Source organism: Pseudophryne corroboree, chromosome 5, assembly GCF_028390025.1.
Source record: "Pseudophryne corroboree isolate aPseCor3 chromosome 5, aPseCor3.hap2, whole genome shotgun sequence".
Lineage (NCBI taxonomy): Eukaryota > Metazoa > Chordata > Amphibia > Anura > Myobatrachidae > Pseudophryne > Pseudophryne corroboree.
The window spans coordinates 522,156,069-522,175,327 of record NC_086448.1 but is presented as its reverse complement, the minus strand read 5'-3'; the positions used below and the strand labels follow the sequence as shown (position 1 = coordinate 522,175,327).

Below are 19,259 nucleotides of genomic sequence, written 5' to 3'. Positions count from 1 at the left end.
TTTTCCTCACACAGCTCCGCTGGTCAGGAAGGCTCCCAGGCTCTCCCCTGCACTGCACTACAGAAACAGGGTAAAACAAGAGAGGGGGGGCAAAATTGTGGCAAAACTATATTATTAAAGCAGCTATACAGGGAGCACTTATTATAAGGCTATCCCTGTCATATATAGCGCTTTTGGTGTGTGCTGGCAAACTCTCCCTCTGTCTCCCCAAAGGGCTAGTGGGGTCCTGTCTTCGTTAAGAGCATTCCCTGTGTGTCTGCTGTGTGTCGGTACGTGTGTGTCGACATGTATGAGGACGATATTGGTGTAGAGGCGGAGCAATTGCCAAATATGGGGATGTCACCTCCTAGGGGGTCGACACCAGAATGGATGCCTTTATTTATGGAATTACGGGATAGTGTCAACACGCTAAAGCAGTCGTTTGACGACATGAGACGGCCGGACAATCAATTAGTGCCTGTCCAGGCGCCTCAAACACCGTCAGGGGCTGTAAAACGCCCTTTGCCTCAGTCGGTCGACACAGACCCAGACACAGGCACTGATTCCAGTGGCGACGGTGACGAATCAACCGTATTTTCTAGTAGGGCCACACGTTATATGATTTTGGCAATGAAGGAGGCGTTACATATTGCTGATACTACAGGTACCACAAAACAGGGCATCATGTGGGGTGTGAAAAAACTACCTATAGTTTTTCCTGAATCAGATGAATTAAATGAGGTGTGTGATGAAGCGTGGGTTGCCCCCGATAAAAAAATGCTAATTTCAAAGAAGTTATTGGCTTTATACCCTTTCCCGCCAGAGGTTAGGGCGCGCTGGGAAACACCTCCTAGGGTGGACAAGGCGCTCACACGCTTATCAAAACAAGTGGCGTTACCCTCTCCTGAGACGGCCGCACTTAAAGATCCAGCAGATAGGAGGATGGAAAATATCCAAAAAAGTATATACACACATACAGGTGTTATACTACGACCAGCTATAGCGACAGCCTGGATGTGCAGTGCTGGGGTAGCTTGGTCAGAGTCCCTGATTGAAAATATTGATACCCTGGATAGGGACAATGTTTTACTGTCTTTAGAGCAAATAAAGGATGCATTTCTTTATATGCGTGATGCACAGAGGGATATCTGCACACTGGCATCACGGGTAAGTGCTATGTCCATTTCGGCCAGAAGAAGTTTATGGACGCGACAGTGGTCAGGCGATGCGGACTCAAAACGGCATATGGAAGTTTTGCCGTATAAAGGGGAGGAGTTATTTGGTGTCGGTCTATCGGATTTGGTGGCCACGGCTACAGCCGGGAAATCCACCTTTTTACCTCAAGTCATTCCTACTTTGATTAAAGCAAGGAAGGAAGTAACCGCGCAACATTATCACCGCATTTGGCGAAAATATGTTGCGTGGTGCGAGGATCGGAGTGCTCCGACGGAGGAATTTCAACTGGGTCGATTCCTACATTTCCTGCAATCAGGATTGTCTATGGGTCTCAAATTGGGATCTATTAAGGTTCAAATTTCGGCCCTGTCGATTTTCTTCCAAAAAGAATTGGCTTCAGTTCCTGAAGTCCAGACTTTTGTTAAGGGAGTGCTGCATATACAGCCCCCTGTGGTGCCTCCAGTGGCACCGTGGGATCTCAATGTTGTTTTGGACTTTCTCAAATCTCATTGGTTTGAACCACTAAAAACTGTGGATTTGAAATATCTCACATGGAAAGTGACCATGCTACTAGCCCTGGCTTCGGCCAGGAGAGTGTCAGAACTGGCAGCTTTATCTTACAAAAGCCCATATCTGATTTTCCATTCGGACAGGGCAGAACTGCGGACTCGTCCGCATTTTCTCCCTAAGGTGGTGTCAGCATTTCATCTGAACCAACCTATTGTAGTGCCTGCGGCTACAAGCGACTTGGAGGACTCCAAGTTGTTGGACGTTGTCAGAGCTTTAAAAATATACATTTCAGGGACAGCTGGAGTCAGGAAATCTGACTCGCTGTTTATACTATATGCTCCCAACAAGTTGGGCGCTCCTGCGTCTAAGCAGACTATTGCTCGCTGGATTTGTAGTACGATTCAGCTTGCACATTCTGTGGCAGGCCTGCCACAGCCAAAATCGGTAAAAGCCCACTCCACAAGGAAGGTGGGTTCTTCTTGGGCGGCTGCCCGAGGGGTCTCGGCATTACAACTCTGCCGAGCGGCTACGTGGTCGGGGGAGAACACGTTTGTAAAATTCTACAAATTTGATACCCTGGCTAAGGAGGACCTGGAGTTCTCTCATTCGGTGCTGCAGAGTCATCCGCACTCTCCCGCCCGTTTGGGAGCTTTGGTATAATCCCCATGGTCCTTTCAGGAACCCCAGCATCCACTAGGACGATAGAGAAAATAAGAATTTACTTACCGATAATTCTATTTCTCGGAGTCCGTAGTGGATGCTGGGCGCCCATCCCAAGTGCGGATTATCTGCATTACTTGTACATAGTTACAAAAATCGGGTTATTATTGTTGTGAGCCATCTTTTCAGAGGCTCCGCTGTTATCATACTGTTAACTGGGTTTAGATCACAGGTTGTACGGTGTGATTGGTGTGGCTGGTATGAGTCTTACCCGGGATTCATAAATCCTTCCTTATTGTGTACGCTCGTCCGGGCACAGTACCTAACTGAGGCTTGGAGGAGGGTCATAGGGGGAGGAGCCAGTACACACCACCTGATCGTAAAGCTTTACTTTTTGTGCCCTGTCTCCTGCGGAGCCGCTATTCCCCATGGTCCTTTCAGGAACCCCAGCATCCACTACGGACTCCGAGAAATAGAATTATCGGTAAGTAAATTCTTATTATTTATCTAAAGTGAGTGCTATTGCACTAAGGGACACAACAAGGACGGTGGTTCTATTTGATTGATTAACTACTAGCAACACATGCTGGATGCAAAGTTTGCATAACTCTCTTTTCATATAAAAAATTCTTTCCATATAGGTAAAATGAACAACGGTGCAGATTGACGTCTGAAGCTGTATATGCAGCGTGAAGGGGAATATGCACTTTAAGAATCCCTATATGAATGCCATGTACAATTGAAACCTCTGCGGTATTTGTTAAAAAAAATACAATTGTATTTATTTAGTCACATATAATTGGTACAAAGTATGGCAATTCATGTTATAAACTACAGACATGATTTATATTGATTAGCTCTCAGCGCTGGATACTCCTCTCCATTTTTTTCTTTATTAATGTAACCTTGGTCACCAGCTTCCACTTCATCATAAGAATATAGGGGGTCATTCCGACTTGATCGTAGCTGTGCTAAATTTAGCACAGCTACGATCAGGAACACAAACATTCGGGGGGGGGGGGGGACCAATCACAGAGGCTAGCCCGCCCCGCATGTCAGTCCCTTCCCCGGCGCTGAAGTACAAAATGCTTTTGTACTTCAGGAGTAGCTCCCAGCCAGCGCAGCTTTTGCATGCTGGCCGGGAGCTACTCATCGCTGCCCGGCTCGCAGCGGCTGCAAGGTGACATCACGCAGCCACTGCGGCCCGCCCCCCCGCACGGTTTGGCCACGCATGCGCAGCGACTGCCTCTGCCTGTCAATCAGGCAGAGGCAATAGCTAGGCAATAACAGCCCTGATCGCTGCGCTGCGGAGAACTGCAAAGAGCGATCAGGTCAGAATGACCCCCATAGTGTATAACAAGTTTGCTTTGTATATGCCGCAACCTGTGACTACTATGGTGACGGCAGACCTAAATAAAATATCACCAAACAGGCATTCTGATGCCAATGACATCTTGCACATTGTCAGTAACGTTGAGTTAAATTCTTTGACATAATACAGTGTTTCAGTCATTTCAAAGATTCAACATTGATACTTTCGAACAAGACACAAATGGCCAGATTCAGAGGTGGACGCAGGTGCGGCCAGAGCCGGCCTTAGGTATAGGCAAACTAGGCAAATCACTAGGGCATTTGGTATGCTTAGGGGCACCAGCAGCTTCTGCTGATTAAAATGATATGTGGCATGCCTATATTCTGTGTGTGACAGTGGCTGTATCTGCATACGAAATGCTACGTTGCAGTGTATTCCTGGAAATCACTGTAATGTAGCATTTCGTTTGCAGATACAGCCGCAGTCGCACACAGAATATAAGCATGCTGCATATAATTTTAATCAGCAGAAGCTGCTTGTGCATCCTAGCCACATAGTAATGCAAATAAGATGCATTTTCATAAACAAAAGGTGCCCAACATTAGCAGAGCTGCCAGCTGACTCATGCCAGGCATCTCCTGCAGAACTAACGGCGGTGCTAGGGGGCACCAGCCAAAATCTTGCCTAGGGCATCATATTGGTTAGGGCTGGCTCTGGGTGCGGCTGTGTTTTTTGGCAATCGCCTGTCTGCGACTTTATACAAATCCTGCTACAGTGCCCTTCCCTGGTGTAGATCTGTGCATAAGGACTGAGATGCCCACTTTCAGATGCTGTAGTAGTGCCTGATGCATCTTTAGATGGCAGGTTGTAACTTTCCGTCTGAGTATGGCCTCCAATGGGAACGATTGAGGGTCTCTATGCAAACACTTCAGTGCTTTCTGCATATATATTATATCCTTACTTTAATATTTTGTAGAGTGACATTTCAGCAAGTACTTGGACGCAGGAATGTATGTACTAGCTCTGCACACTGTTGTGGATTACATCAGCCACATTCTTCCTGGCAAATTTGTCCCAGGTTGTTCCAGTCTGATGATGTGTGCGCAATGAAATTTCACAGATTGTCACAGATTCTCATTTGGAATGAGAAAACAGGCCTTTAATTGGGTCATTGTCAGACAATCACCTTTTTGTCCTTAGGACACTCCAATGTTAGTTTGGCCCTGCATTTGGGATTATTGTCCTGCTGAAAGAAGATCTTTTAGCCAAATTGAGTTATTTAGCAGGTTGAAACAGCTTATTTTCTGTATGTTATACCTTCCTTGCTACTTTAGATGTCTACTCATTGCTGATAAAAGGCTGTTCTTTGGAGGGGTACTTACTATTAGATTTATGCCACATATATTGCATTTAAACTTTAGTCAAAGCCGTATCTTGAAATTCATCTGAACACAAAGCCATTACCCATTTCACTACTAGTAGTCATTCTCATGCGTTTTGACTACAGATGTGCTTTCACATGGTAAATTATGGGCAGTGGCTTCTTCTTGGTTACACTTCCATACAGGTCTGCGTGGTGCACCAGAATCCAGATTTAACGGCTGAACTCTATAGCTACTTCAAAGTAGAGATGTGTAGATTCAGATTTACTGGGTTCTTAATGATAATGAGTTCGGTTTTATCCAGATTTTTCTTATAGGCTATCCAAAACAAATGACATCTGAGAGCCAAAAAGATGCCGTTTTGAGAGCCGGGTAAATCTGAACACACACATCTCTACTTCAAAGTGATTGTTTTGTGCATTTTCTCATAAACCTCCTTCATCTGTGCACAGATAGGGTTGAGGAATTACCTTTTCTTTAAGCATTTGTATGGATTAATGTAAGCTTCCATTACGTGATAATTGAACCAACAATGCCCACTGAGACATCCAAACACTTAATGTGATTCTCTTTTCTACATTGTGTTTGGATTAAGTGTGATGGATAATGTGATTCTCTTTTCCATATTTATGCACTTGTACCACTTTAGGGGAAATGTATCAAACTTAAAGAGTAGAGAATTGGATGGGTAGATAAGTAGCCCATAGCGACCAATAATTTTCTAGAGAGCATTTATCGTGTACATGTTATAAATTGATAAGTAGAAGGTGGTTGGTTGCTATGGGCAACTTCTACACTGGTCTACTTCTCCACTCACATCAAGGATTGGTACATCTCCCCTTATATCTCTAACTTTAGTCTTCAGATTCACAACCTGAAAATTGGACCCTTAATACTTTTGCTGTACAGTATGTGAAAACCACATTAACTGTATAGAGAACATGCACTTGAAACAGGGGCGTAAGTTCATCCCGGTCACCCGGAGGCAAGTTGGAGATAGCCTCAAACAAGGCGTGTGTGTTTGTGTGTGTGTGTGTGTGTGTGTGATATATATATATATAGACCCCTTGATGAAGTCAGACCAGACGAAACGCGTTGGGTGATTCCTGCTACTATTGAAATCCTCAGATAAGCTGCTTTTTTGCTATACCGAATATTTTATATAAATGAATTTTTCTGTATAATTTTAGACCAACGGTTGCTTCTTGTATTTCTCATTTTTAGTACAAAAATTTTTTTAGCACCATTTTACCTTGTCTTTTACATGCCCTTTGGAATGTTTCTTAAACAATTTGACAACAGTTTTTAAAACATTCTCATACGTTGTATTTTTATGTATAACCTTTTTTTTATACGTGCAATTGTCTTAAACGTTCTTTGTAATAAATCCCCTAACTGTTTTGAAAAAAACCTTTGCATAGTCACTTAGAATCTGTACCACCTATGGTCGCTTGGATCTCATCCGCTTTTCCCAATATATATATATATATATATATATATATATATATATATTATCCACATGGTCCACCCTCACATCACTCAGTGTTGATTGCTGGGGTATATATATATATATATATATATATATATATATACGTACACACACACACATATTTAGAATCGGTGTACACTGGTGGGTCCCATCTCACAGTTCAGCAGCAGCGAGTGTACCATTGCTTGCTGCAGCACAGGCTAAGCTGTTCCAGGCAGGAGCCATTCTGTTCCCTGTTGCAAGTGGTACCAGGGCTTCTGGGACTGAGACGATTAACTACAGCAGCAGCGGGTGCACTGAAGAGCTCTATTGGAAGAGCAGTTGTCACACTTGAATCCCACTGTGCACCACACAAGTGCTACTGTACATACAGATGCCCCTTCAGGGCTTGGAGCCAGGAGGCAGGCGTCTCCATTACCTCTGGGAGTTACGCCCCTGACTTGAAACAATGGACCTGAAATGAGCAAGCACAGCAGCTGGACTGGATGTTTCACTACGTGCAGTATTCCCTGTTGAATGTCTAAGCACAGGGTTTGCTTATTTATCCATGTTTAAATGAAATAATCAAGATAATGTTCCAGCAATGTTGCATACGCCATGCTTTCTTACTGCTGGTATAAATTCCCAGTACTATGCCAACATTCCAATAACCCTTCCTTCTGCTTTGTCACACGGGGCATGGAACACACAAATCTGCAATGCTCTGCAACTTTCCCTAAGAGAGAAGGAGAATAGCCTGTTCAGAACAGTGCATTTTGTGTTATTTTTGGCTGGCAGTTTTCATTTTTGTTACGGGTAATACAACACATACCATGTAAAACTGTTTCACTGACAGATCCAAAATTTGACCACAATATTTCCAGGGGACATAATTTGCTTTAAAAAATATGACTTTGGGAAAAAATCTTTTAAAATAAGAGTCTCCCTGTGGTGGATTACTGTGTGTTTAAGAAAGAAAAAATCAAACAAATAATCTACGCCCACAGCTTGCATATTATTTCAATGGTGTTTGTCAAAAATACGTTTGACAAATGGAAAAGTGTGTGGTGTTTACAGCACCTAATTCTAAACATACGTTGTGCTTTTCTGTGGGATTCTCCAAATACTCATTTCCATATTTAGTGCTTAATTATATTTTTATGTTCTACTTAATTTATACAGTAAATCAGGCACAAATTAGTTTATAATAAACTGAAAAAAATCCCTTTGTAGCACTTTCATAAATTAAAAACCCTACAGAAGTTTTGAAAGTCATAAGAGACTAATTTGGAACAAAAGATATTTTGTAACATTCAGTATGAGGAGTAATAAATTATTTGCATGAGTTTACTGAAGGCTGCTGACTTTTGTAATGGACATAGGTTGCAAAGTAATTTATGCTACATAACTACAATACACAATCCTTTTCATGCTGCAAAACAATGCTGCTAATGTTTTATCAGATTTCAATTTCAAACAATAGTGGTCATTCCGAGTTGTTCGCTCGCAAGCTGCTTTTAGCAGCTTTACACACGCTAAGCCGCCGCCTACTGGGAGTGAATCTTAGCATAGTAAAATTGCGAACGAAAGATTTGCAATATTGCGAAAAGACTTCTCTGTGCAGTTTCTGAGTAGCTCGAGACTTACTCAGCCAGTGCGATCAGTTCAGTGCTTGTCGTTCCTGGTTTGACGTCACAAACACACCCAGCGTTCGGCCAGACACTCCTCCGTTTCTCCAGCCACTCCCGCGTTTTTCCCAGAAACGGTAGCGTTTTTTCGCACACACCCATAAAACGGCCAGTTTCCGCCCAGAAACACCCACTTCCTGTCAATCACATTACGATCACCAGAACGAAGAAAAAACCTCGTAATGCCGTGAGTAAAATACCTAACTGCATAGCAAATTTACTTGGCGCAGTCGCACTGCGGACATTGCGCATGCGCATTAGCGACTAATCGCTCCGTTGCGAGAAAAAAATAACGAGCGAACAACTCGGAATGACCCCCAATATGCATAATACTTTCTAGCAAGATTTGATAATTGTTGCCAACTGTCCCTCTTTCTCAGTGGGACTGTTCTGATTTTGGAGCTCTTAGTAAGAGTGGCTCAACTTACAGCAGGTAATGTGTATACTAGGTGAGACAATTTTTAGTCATAATTTATCGCAAAATATGGGACTTCATTGACTTTGGACACATATTGCTCCATCAAAAACTTATTTCCCTCAGTTTCTCAGGTTTATCACAACATAGATAAGTAATGTATCTCACATCGCTTGCTGCAGGTAGAAAATGCAGCTGCAAGGCTGTTAACTAACCAGAACCGTTCCTGACACATAACACCCATTATTTACACCACAGGTTCTCAAATTCGATCCTCTGGAACCCACACAGTTCATATTTTCCAGGTCACCTGTACCTTTTTAAAATGTTACAATTGGTGATACACAGTGCTCCTGCTGAGTTACATGGGCAAAGTGAACCGTGAGGAGTCCTGAGAACCGCTGCTCTACAGCCTTCACTGGCTGCCTGTAAGACACAAATCTGTTTCAAGATTGGCTTACTGACTTTCAAAGCCATACAGTACATAAAACCAGGGTCTAAAGTACCTGAAGCAGCTTCTGATCCCTTGCTGACCCACTCGCTAACTGTGATCTGTAGATGTATCTAGAATCTTCTGGAATTCATTTGAGGGTTGAGCTTTTAGCTTTGCGGCTCTGATTCTATGGAACTCCCTTCCTTGCACAGAACCTTCAAACAAACTCAAGACTTTCCGGTTTACTGAAGCATTTCACTAATGTCGCTTTAGTTCCTAAAAATGAAAAATACAGCCCAAGCGCTTCATTCTCTTTGCTGTTAAGCTTACTGTATGATGTACCATGTATTTTCCTAAATGCAAAAGTAAAGCACTTTGAGTCCTGTTGGGAGAAAAGTACTATATAAACAACATTATTATTATTATTATTATTATTATTATTATTATTTCTATGCCACTGTTTGTGAACAACGTCTAAGCATCATTGGCGCAATCTTCCTACACTTTCAATCAAGACAGCTGCTGCTAATTGTGGGCAGTCATATTCCGATGTGACGTAAAATGCAACAATTCCGTTTTTTTTTTTTGTTTTTTTTTCATTTTATGACAGCATCTTGGTTAGATCATGCAGACACTTCCTCTAGCAACCATACCACAAGAGCTCCAGAAGTTCTTATAGTATTTCTCCATCAGGGAGGACTAACCCACATTTTATAATTTTGAAGTACTGTAATCAAATGTATTTAATCTATGATGGGTTTATATTGCAGTGTTGAATGATCCTTCTTACATTGAAAGTATATAAAGGATAAAAGAAAGAGCCAAAGATTCGGTATTAAACAAGTGGATTTAAATAAGTGAAGTTTCTGAACTAATAAATGTATCTGATGCACTTTATTTCAAACTTTATACATTTAAGGATTCTTTTTGTTTGCTATTATTTATATATACAGTATAATATTTCTTTCTGTTACGTGCCTTTAAATCCAAGACCAGCACTTTACAGGGCCCGTGCTAAGTAGTAAACATATCCATATAGCCACCTATATACTATACCTATATAAGTTGGAGGCATAACAATATGGATCAAGCCTGCCCTAGTCACATATGCACCAGGCTTAGATCAGGTGTACTTACACTAAAACACACTTACACTCAACCAGGTCACAAATGTTTTTTAACCTTTGTTTTTTTGTTTTTTTTAAAATAATATTTTATAAGAGAATGCTACAGGTATATGACAGAACATACAAGTTACAAAGTGAAATTGAACAAAATCCAATCAATACGGCAGAAATCAAAGAAGAATGCATTGTGGGCTTCAAAAGTCACTTCACATAACACAAATCAATAAAAACACACACATAGGTAAGAGTATATATTTGGACGGGAGATACTCAACTAAAAAGGAAAATTACCAGATGTAAGTAGTTCAAGGTTGTACCAAGAGGTCAACGAAACTGCTGCTCGTAATGAATTTTTGAAGGACGGAGGCAAGGATTGAACATGGGGCAACCAAACATTAAAAAACTTTTCAGCCTGCTTCTCTTTATTAAGGAACATCTCAAGCCAGTCCATTAAAAAGAGGTATGATACCCTAGGCAAGAATAAAGATAGCATCAGCGAGTCTGACGAAATCCATTGCGACAATATTATTTTCCGTACGGCTGCCGCCAGTTTGGCTAGTAATAGTCTTTGTCCCAATGGTAATCTATTCCTGGCAGGAGATGTGTATATGTCCCATAATGCCCATTCAGGAGTTGGCGTAGCAGTAATATCATAATTGTCCTTAATGTACTGACTTATCATCATCCAAAATTTGTGAACTTCAGGGCAGCTCCACATGCAGTGATACAAATCTGCATCCGCTGCCGCACACTTGAAGCATTTGGAGTCAGTGGAGGCACCCATTAACAAACGTCGCTTCGGGGTTTAGTACGCCCGGTGTAATAACTTGTATTGCATTTCCATGTAAGAAGCATAAACTAAGGTCTTATTAAGATGCGTGAAAGCAGAAAGGATTGTCGCAAGGGGAATATTGGGTAAGTCAATGACCCATTTCACCATTCCTGTCTGTAGACCCTCCAAATTAATGCTTCTTTTAATATGCAAATATAATAGGGAAGTAGTGCACACCTTGTCAGTGACTAGTCGGACCATAACATCCAACTCATTCGAGGTGTCTGTGTCAGTTAACTTAGAAAGAACACTGGAGATAAAACTTCGAATTTGGTAACATACGAATAAAGGTATAGACAAGTTTGGGTATTTGCAGTGGCGGATCCTGGGGGGGGGGGGGCACGCGGGCCCGTGCCCCCCCCCCCCCCCCTGTCATGTCTGGCACTTTAAAAAAACAAAACACAGCTGTCCCTTTAAAAAAGAAGCGGCGGCGCAGACGGCGCCCGCCGCGATGAAGGGTCTCGTGGCGGCAGCAGCAGTACTAATGAGTCAGACTGACTCATTACAGTGCGCTGCAGCCGGCTGTAGTAAAGCCGGAAGACTCGGAGGAGAGGAGAGGCTTTCCTCTTCTCTCCTCCACTCGGAGTCGCAGAGGGTGCTCTGGCCACGATAGAGCCGGCAGTGCTGTATCACTGCTGCCTGCAGCGTACGTGTCGCGGCTCGTCCTTGTGTGTTCGTGCACATGTAATGAGCAGCAGAGCATCATGCCGTTCATTACGATATGTACAAACTGTGCTTGGCCCCCACAAAGCCACCACAAATACTATATTAATGGAGGGTAGGACAGCATTTTGCTGCCTGCGATCCAGACTCCAGTTAGTGTTCTCCCGACAGTCCCCGCCCCCTCCCCAGCAGCTGCGGCCAGTCAAGGCAAGGAATGCAGAGGACACTGGTCCACAGCACACCGCACCTCCCGGCGATCTCAGACTCCTGGAGTGGGAAATCGGCGCTGTTGGCCACAAGATGGGTGTCCTTTAGAGTAAGGCTATCTGTGATCCCTGCCCCAAAACCCCTTCTCTGTGCTGTCCTAAACCCCCTTCTCTGTGATCCCTACCCTAAACCCCCTTCTCTGTGCTGTCCTAAACCCGCTTCTCTGTGATCCCTACCCTAAACCCCCTTCTCTGTGCTGTCCCAAAACGCCCTTCTCTGTGATCCCTACCCTAAACCCCCTTCTCTGTGCTGTCCCAAACCCCCTTCTCTCTGATCCCTGCCCCCTACTCCCTTCTCTCTATGAAAGTAAATAAATGTATACATACAGTAGATTCCACAGTGTGTGTGTGTATATATATATATATATATATATATATACACACACACACACATACACACACTTTTTTGTAACACAATTATGTTAATAGGGGCCTTTACAAGTTTGTTGTCCAAGGGCCCCCTCAAACCTTAATCCGGCCCTGCTGGGGCAGGACGCTCGCCAGTCGCCACTACCACGTGGAGCATGGAGCAGAGGAGACCCGTCTGAGTGGGTGGCCCGCTCCCTGCCTCCCCATTGCGGCCATCTGAAGCTCCCAGAGGAGATCAGTTCATCTTTAGCTATAAACAGTATATGTTGCTTGGAAACATATACTGTTTGTACCAAGGAAAAACAGTATATGTGTATGCATACCTTGTGGCATAATGTGAATTTTGGCTCATACCGTGTGGTATGATGTGAATTTTGGCTCATACCATGTGCTATTATGTGAATTTCGGCTCATACTGTGTGCTATAGTCTGAATTTCGGCTCATACTGTGTGGTATAATGTGAATTTCGGCTCATACCGTGTGGTATAATGTGAATTTAGGCTCATACCGTGTGCTATAATGTGAATATCGGCTCATACCGTGTGCTATAATGTGAATTTCGGCTCATACTATGTGCTATAATGTGAATTTCGGCTCATACCGCGTGTACTGTATGTCTGTTTCCCCAGCGATACTTTCCCTTCATGCTTCTGTAAACCTCACTACAAATGTCTCACTACTCCCTCCTACTCCTACAGAGACCTTAGGTACCCACTGCCTCTCCCTGTCCCCCCCTCCTTGTTACCCACTGCCACCTCCCCCTGGCATCACCCACTTTTTCCTCGTCATCCTTTCCCCAGTGTTACCCACTCTGCCTCTCACTGTCACCCACTGCCTCTCCGTCTCCCACTATGTCTCCTTCATCCACTGCCTCTCCCCTCAATGTTGTTTAGTGCACATCTCAGCATACTGAAGTTAGCCTTCCTAAAGTTAAATGTTTTTATTGACCCCTTATAGCTATGTTTCCTAAAACTGATGTCGAATGTGATCATATAGTGATCACTGTTACCCAAAGACTCCCCAACTTTAGTATTCAATATGATGTCCACATTATTAGTAATTACTAGCTCCAGAGTAGTTTTACCCCTAGTTGGTTCCTCGACTAATTGAGACAAGTAGTGGTCCTTTAAAATATTTAAGAACCTGTTGCCCCTAGCTTTAACACATGAATCGTTACTCCAATTAATATCAGGATAGTTAAAATCCCCAATCAATAGGATGTCCCCCAATCCCGCTGCCTTTTCGATTTGCTGCAAGAGTTGTTCTTCCTCATGTATGCTGATATCTGGCTGTTTGTAGCACGTGCCTATAACTAGTTTTTTTGCATCAATAACCCCACTTGAGATTTCAACCCTAGTGACTCCACATTATCGCCAGTCCCCTCATAAATAACCTCCTTTAAGTATGGTTTAAGAGATGGTTTAACATAAAGACATAGACCTCCTCTTTTGCTTGCCCTGTCCCTCCTGAAACAGAGAATACCCCTCCATGTTTGCAACCCAGTTGTAAGAGTCGTCCCACCATGTTTCTGTAATACCTATAATATCATACTTAGCCTTTGATGCTAACAATTCCAATTCTCCCATTTTACTTGCTAGACTTCTTGCGTTTGCAAGCATACATTTTAGTTTAATGGTTCCCTTGTCCGCTTGTTTTTTTAAAGGTATCCTATCATGGTTTACTAGAGCCTCCCTAGACTTACTCTTACTGACTGTCCTTTTCGCTCCCTTTCCACCCCCACCATACTTAATACTACCCACCTTACTCTTCTCTTTGCTCAACCCAGTGTTTCGGCCTAAACTCTCCGCCCTGACATAAGTATTTCCCCTTATGCTACGTACATCAGTTTCTATGTACTGTAATGATGACACATAAATGTGAGTTAATATTTTGGCAATAACTTTGTTACTACCCTTTTTAGAACGCATGCAAATAGCCTTGCCTTTGCTGGCTGCTCTTTCCCTCCCCCCTTCTCCACCCCCATTTAGCTCACTACCACCATCTTTACTATTATCGCTGCATGACTCATAGTTTCTAGCTAAACCCTCCCCCCCAGGCTCCTAGTTTAAAAGCTCCTCCAACCTACTAACCATCCTTCTCCCCAGCACCACAGCCCCCTCCTCATTCAGGTGCAATCCATCGCGACAAAAAGGATGGCACCTGACTAAGAAGTCCGCCCAGTGTTCCAGGAACACAAACCCCTCCTTCCTCCACCAGTCTCTAAGCCACACATTTACCTCCCTGATCTCCCTCTGCCTCCAAGGGCTAGCGCGTGGCACTGGTAATATTTCGGAGAATATTACTTTAGATGTCCTTTCTTTTAATTTCTGGCATAAGTCCCTATAATCCTTCTTAAGGACGCCAGGATTTAAAATCTGATAAAGTGCGGGCAATCAATCTTGGGAAATTAGCCATGAATAAATCAGCAGGATTCACGTTATGTTTAAACCTAGGTACACAAGGGAGGAGTCTACCCATAAAAATGGAAAGCCCTCTGTCCAGTTCTCTTTCGCACCTGCATGTAAAACTAAGGCTTTGGTTTTTGTCTTATTTATCAAAAATCCTGAAATCTTTTCAAAATCGCTCAATAATTGTAAGAAGCCCAGGAATGCCTCCTGAGGGTTTTTGAAATATAAGAAAAGGTCATCTGCATAAGCTGAGATGTTCAATACATGTTGGCCTACCTCTATCCCACGCCAAGGAGTATGTAAATGAAACAATCTAATCAGGGGATCTAACGCTAAATAAATAATAGAGGGAACAGTGGACAGCCCTGCTGAGTACCGCAAGACAAAGTAAAGCCTGGAGTGTTCAGACCATTGACGGTCAGGATTAACCTTTATTTTGACAGTGAAATTATATTCACTATGAGGTTTAGTTCCTTCCTTCTCATGCAAAAGTGAAAGTTGCATAAACCTGAATTAGAAAATACTTGCAGATAAATGTAGATCACATGCACAATGAATGAAGAAAGTACCTATCAGCAACTAGCTGTTGCTGGTAAACATCATCATCATTCATGTATATTCGTCAGTCCCGAGTCAGCTACAAATGATCAGGGGTGTCGAGCGTGGGGACGGGCCCTGGTACTGGAGGGGTATGGCCAAATCTGGAGAGGCTTGGCCACGTCTCACCCCAAAAAATTAATGTGTGCTAGAAAGGGGTCCTGCAAAGCGGGTGAATCCACGGACAGTGCAACTATCCCACCCACCCTCCTCCCACATAGCACTAATGCAGGCCACGGTATAGGAGGGAGAGAAAGAAGACAGTTGCTACACAGTGGCAGCAGTTTCCCAGGACCTTCCGGAGCCCAGCACACAGCAGCGTGTGCTAGGCTGGGCAGAGGGGCTCTCTCTCCCTGCCCAATGTGCAACTAACCCTCCAACCGGCCAGGACCCGTGTAAGTAGTCCCCAACACCCCTGCAAATTATATGGCAGGTATGCCACACTTGCAATTACTCAAGCAGATGCTATGTGTACTTGCCATTTAAACACCACTTACTCTGCCAATCCGCTACTCCACGCATATGAAGGGACAATGGCCCTCATTCAGCTTCAGTAGCAGTTTTGCTAAAAAAGCAAAACTGCTGCTGCTTACAATCACATGCTGGGGGCCACCCAGCACAGAGCAAGGCCTCCCAGCATGTTAATCACTGCCCAGTGATGCAATCGCAATTCAATTGCGTTTACATTGGCAAAATCGGCAATTAGTGGGCCTTCTGGGATGCGAACGCAATGTGAATGCAAGTGCATTCATACTACATACTCTGCGCATGCACAAACGACTGAAAAGTGTCAGTTTGCGATTTAAACGGATTAACGACTGAAGCTGAATGAGGGCTAATATGCTTTGGACATAGCCCATTTTTTGTGGTCATGTGCAGTAGACATTTTTGTATTTTGTGCTGAGCAAACAGGCGTAAACCCAATTCAGGGTGAAACCCTAAATGCCCACTCTGTATTGCTGCACTACAGTAGGATGTATTGGCCACTTAAACAGTATATATACTTTACATACAGTATACATATATTCTTTATTTATTTGTAAACAAAGATTACACATGAAATCAATAAGTTTTCATGTTGACAGATTGTGTTGGCAACAAAAAGTAAACCTACTGTAGCTAGTAGTATGCACTGGTTTTCTTATAGTTACTGCCACTGCTGAAAGTTACTGTATTACTATTCTTATTGTATGTGATTCAATAAGCCTTTTCTTTCTTTGTATGTAACATTCCAAACCAAATATACATAGAAAATATACATTAGGTTAGTGCCCTGTGGAAATCCGTTATGGGGGTTTCTCCTGGGGAGAGTTACCTAGACAGCTCACATTATTCTGTATCTGCTGTATGTTATAAAAAAATATGAATTTACTATCATTGAAAATAGTTGATTTAGGTTCTAAATGCTGTGACAACAAAGGAAGTATCATTTAAAAATTAAAGGGAGTTTGTTCATTTTATTATAACATTCAAAACAAACATTTGGGGGTAAATTTACTAAGATTCGTAATTTTCCGTATGAGGTCAAAGTTCAATCACGAATGACATCGAAAGTGTAAATATGCAACTTTTTGAATTTAGTACGACTAATTTACTAAGCTGCCGTATTCTGCATTTTCGGTTTTACCGATGTCGATGTCATTCGTTTTTTTAAGGCAGTGTTTTACGTGAGTGACTTGTAAAACACTGCCGACTTTAATACAATGAATCTCGGCCGGATCTGAGAGATCCGTGCTGGGCTTCATTGTGCACTTTTTTTTAATAAAAAATCAGTGTTAAATTTAAAAAAAAAAATGTGTGGGGTCCCCCCTCCTAAGAAAAACCAGCCTCGGGCTCTTTGAGCCGGTCCTGGTTGCAAAAATAGGGGGGGGGGGGGGGGGGGAATTATAGAGGTTCCCCCATATTTCAACAACCAGCACCGGGCTCTGCGCCTGGTCCTGGTTCCAAAAATACGGGGGACAAAAAGCGTAGGGGTCCCCCGTATTTCTGAAACCAGCACCGGGCTCCACTAGCCAGATACATAATGCCACAGCCGGGGGACACTTTTATATAGCTCCCGGCGGCCCTGGCATTACATAACCAACTAGTCACCCCTGGCCGGGGTACCCTGGAGGAGTGGGGACCCCTTCAATCAAGGGGTCCCCCCCCTCCAGCCACCCAAGGACCAGGGGTGAAGCCCGAGGCTGTCCCCCCATCCATGGGCTGCGGATGGGAGGCTGATAGCCATTGTGTAAAAAAATGAATATTGTTTTTAGTAGCAGTACTACAAGTCCCAGCAAGCCTCCCCCGCAAGCTGGTACTTGGAGAACCACAAGTACCAGCATGCGGAGGAAAACCGGGCCCGCTGGTACCTGAAGTACTACTACTAAAAAAATACCCCAATAAAAACATAAGACACACACCTTGAAAGTATAACTTTAATACATACATACACACCTCCATATACACATACTTACCTTATGTTCACACGAGAGTCGGTCCTCTTCTCCATGTAGAATCCATGGTGTACCTGTGGAAAAAAATATACTCACATACTCCAGTGTAGAAGCCTCTTCTTCTTGTAATCCATTTGTAATCCAGGTACTTGTCAAAATAAAAAAACGGACACCCGACCTCGCACTGAAAGGGGCCCCATGTTTTCACATGGGACCCCTTTCCCCGAATGCCAGAAACCCCCTCTGACTTATGTCTAAGAGGGTTTCTTCAGCCAATCAGGGAGCACCACGTTGTGGCACCCTCCTGATCGGCTGTGTGCTCCTGTACTGTATGACAGGCGGCACACGGCAGTGTTACAATGTAGCGCCTATGCGCTCCATTGTAACCAATGGTGGGAACTTTGTGGTCAGCGGTGAGGTTACTTTCGGTCACCTGCTGAGTGCCTCCTGTACAGTGTGTTTGACATTATGCTGTGAGCCCTGTCTACAAGGGATGTGCACTTAAAGTATTTTATTTACAAACAAAGTAAACATTACATTTCTGCAAAATATATGCCAGAGGAGTTTATACAAATTTGCATGTGCTCAAACCACTTGGTAAAAGCAGCTGGACCAGTCGGAAGCAGGTAAGTCTTCTACTCTACATGCTGGATGAAGATCTCCACTGCAGCTTCCTGGGACTCAAAATCCCACGCATCTTGCGCTTGATTTGTTGGAACACAAAGAAGTCGCAAGCCAGGTCTGTAATGCGGATGACCAAGCTCCTCGATTCATTAATGGACAGCGTCTGGAAATGGCTACCAGCAGTCGCGGCAGGCATTGGCTGGAGTACCAGTCCCTAGTGATGTTGCGCTGCTGCACAAGTGGTATGGTAGCTACATGTCCAGTCTTAGCCACAAAAACAGCCTGTGGCAGTGCACCTCCAACTGTGGTCTAGTTGGCCGACTGTTGTTTGGTTTCACTTGGTGGACCAGTCCGAAGCAGGCATGTCTTCTATATGCTATTGCAGCTTCCGGTGACTCAAAACAAATCCCACGCATCTTGCACTTGACTTGTGGGAACAAGAAGAAGTCACAGGGGACCAGGTCTGGACTGTACGGAGGATGACCATGCCCTTGGATGTGTTCATGAGCCAGAAATCCACTAGTTTCATGTATGCATTGTTGTGATGAAGAAGGTCACCCCAAGCTTGAGTTCTTGGACAGCACCTTGAAATGGCTTATAGCAATTGCAGCAGGCATTGGTTGGCGTACCAGTCCCCAGTGACAGTGCACTGCTGAACGAGTGGTATGATAGCTACAGAACAGTCATGGCCACAAAAACAGACAACATCTGCTTGGCTATGCTGTGCTCACGTCGGAACTTTATTGGTGGCACACCTCTAACTGGGGTCCACTGGGACAACTGTTGCTTGGCCTCAAGGTCAAAACTGTAGATCCAAGATTCATCACCACTGATGATCTCCCATACAGAGTTTGAGCAACCACCATCAAACCTGGCTAGCATTTTGAGGCACTAAGTCACTTGAGCATCCTTCT

The 19,259-nt window shown here is 43.7% G+C and overlaps 1 protein-coding gene across 2 annotated transcripts in view; it reads right to left on the bottom strand.

The window, feature by feature from the left end:
• The window catches only part of BMP6 (bone morphogenetic protein 6), a 462,814-nt gene that overhangs the window by 193,533 nt on the left and 250,022 nt on the right, over window positions 1-19,259 (bottom strand). The window lies entirely within an intron of this gene.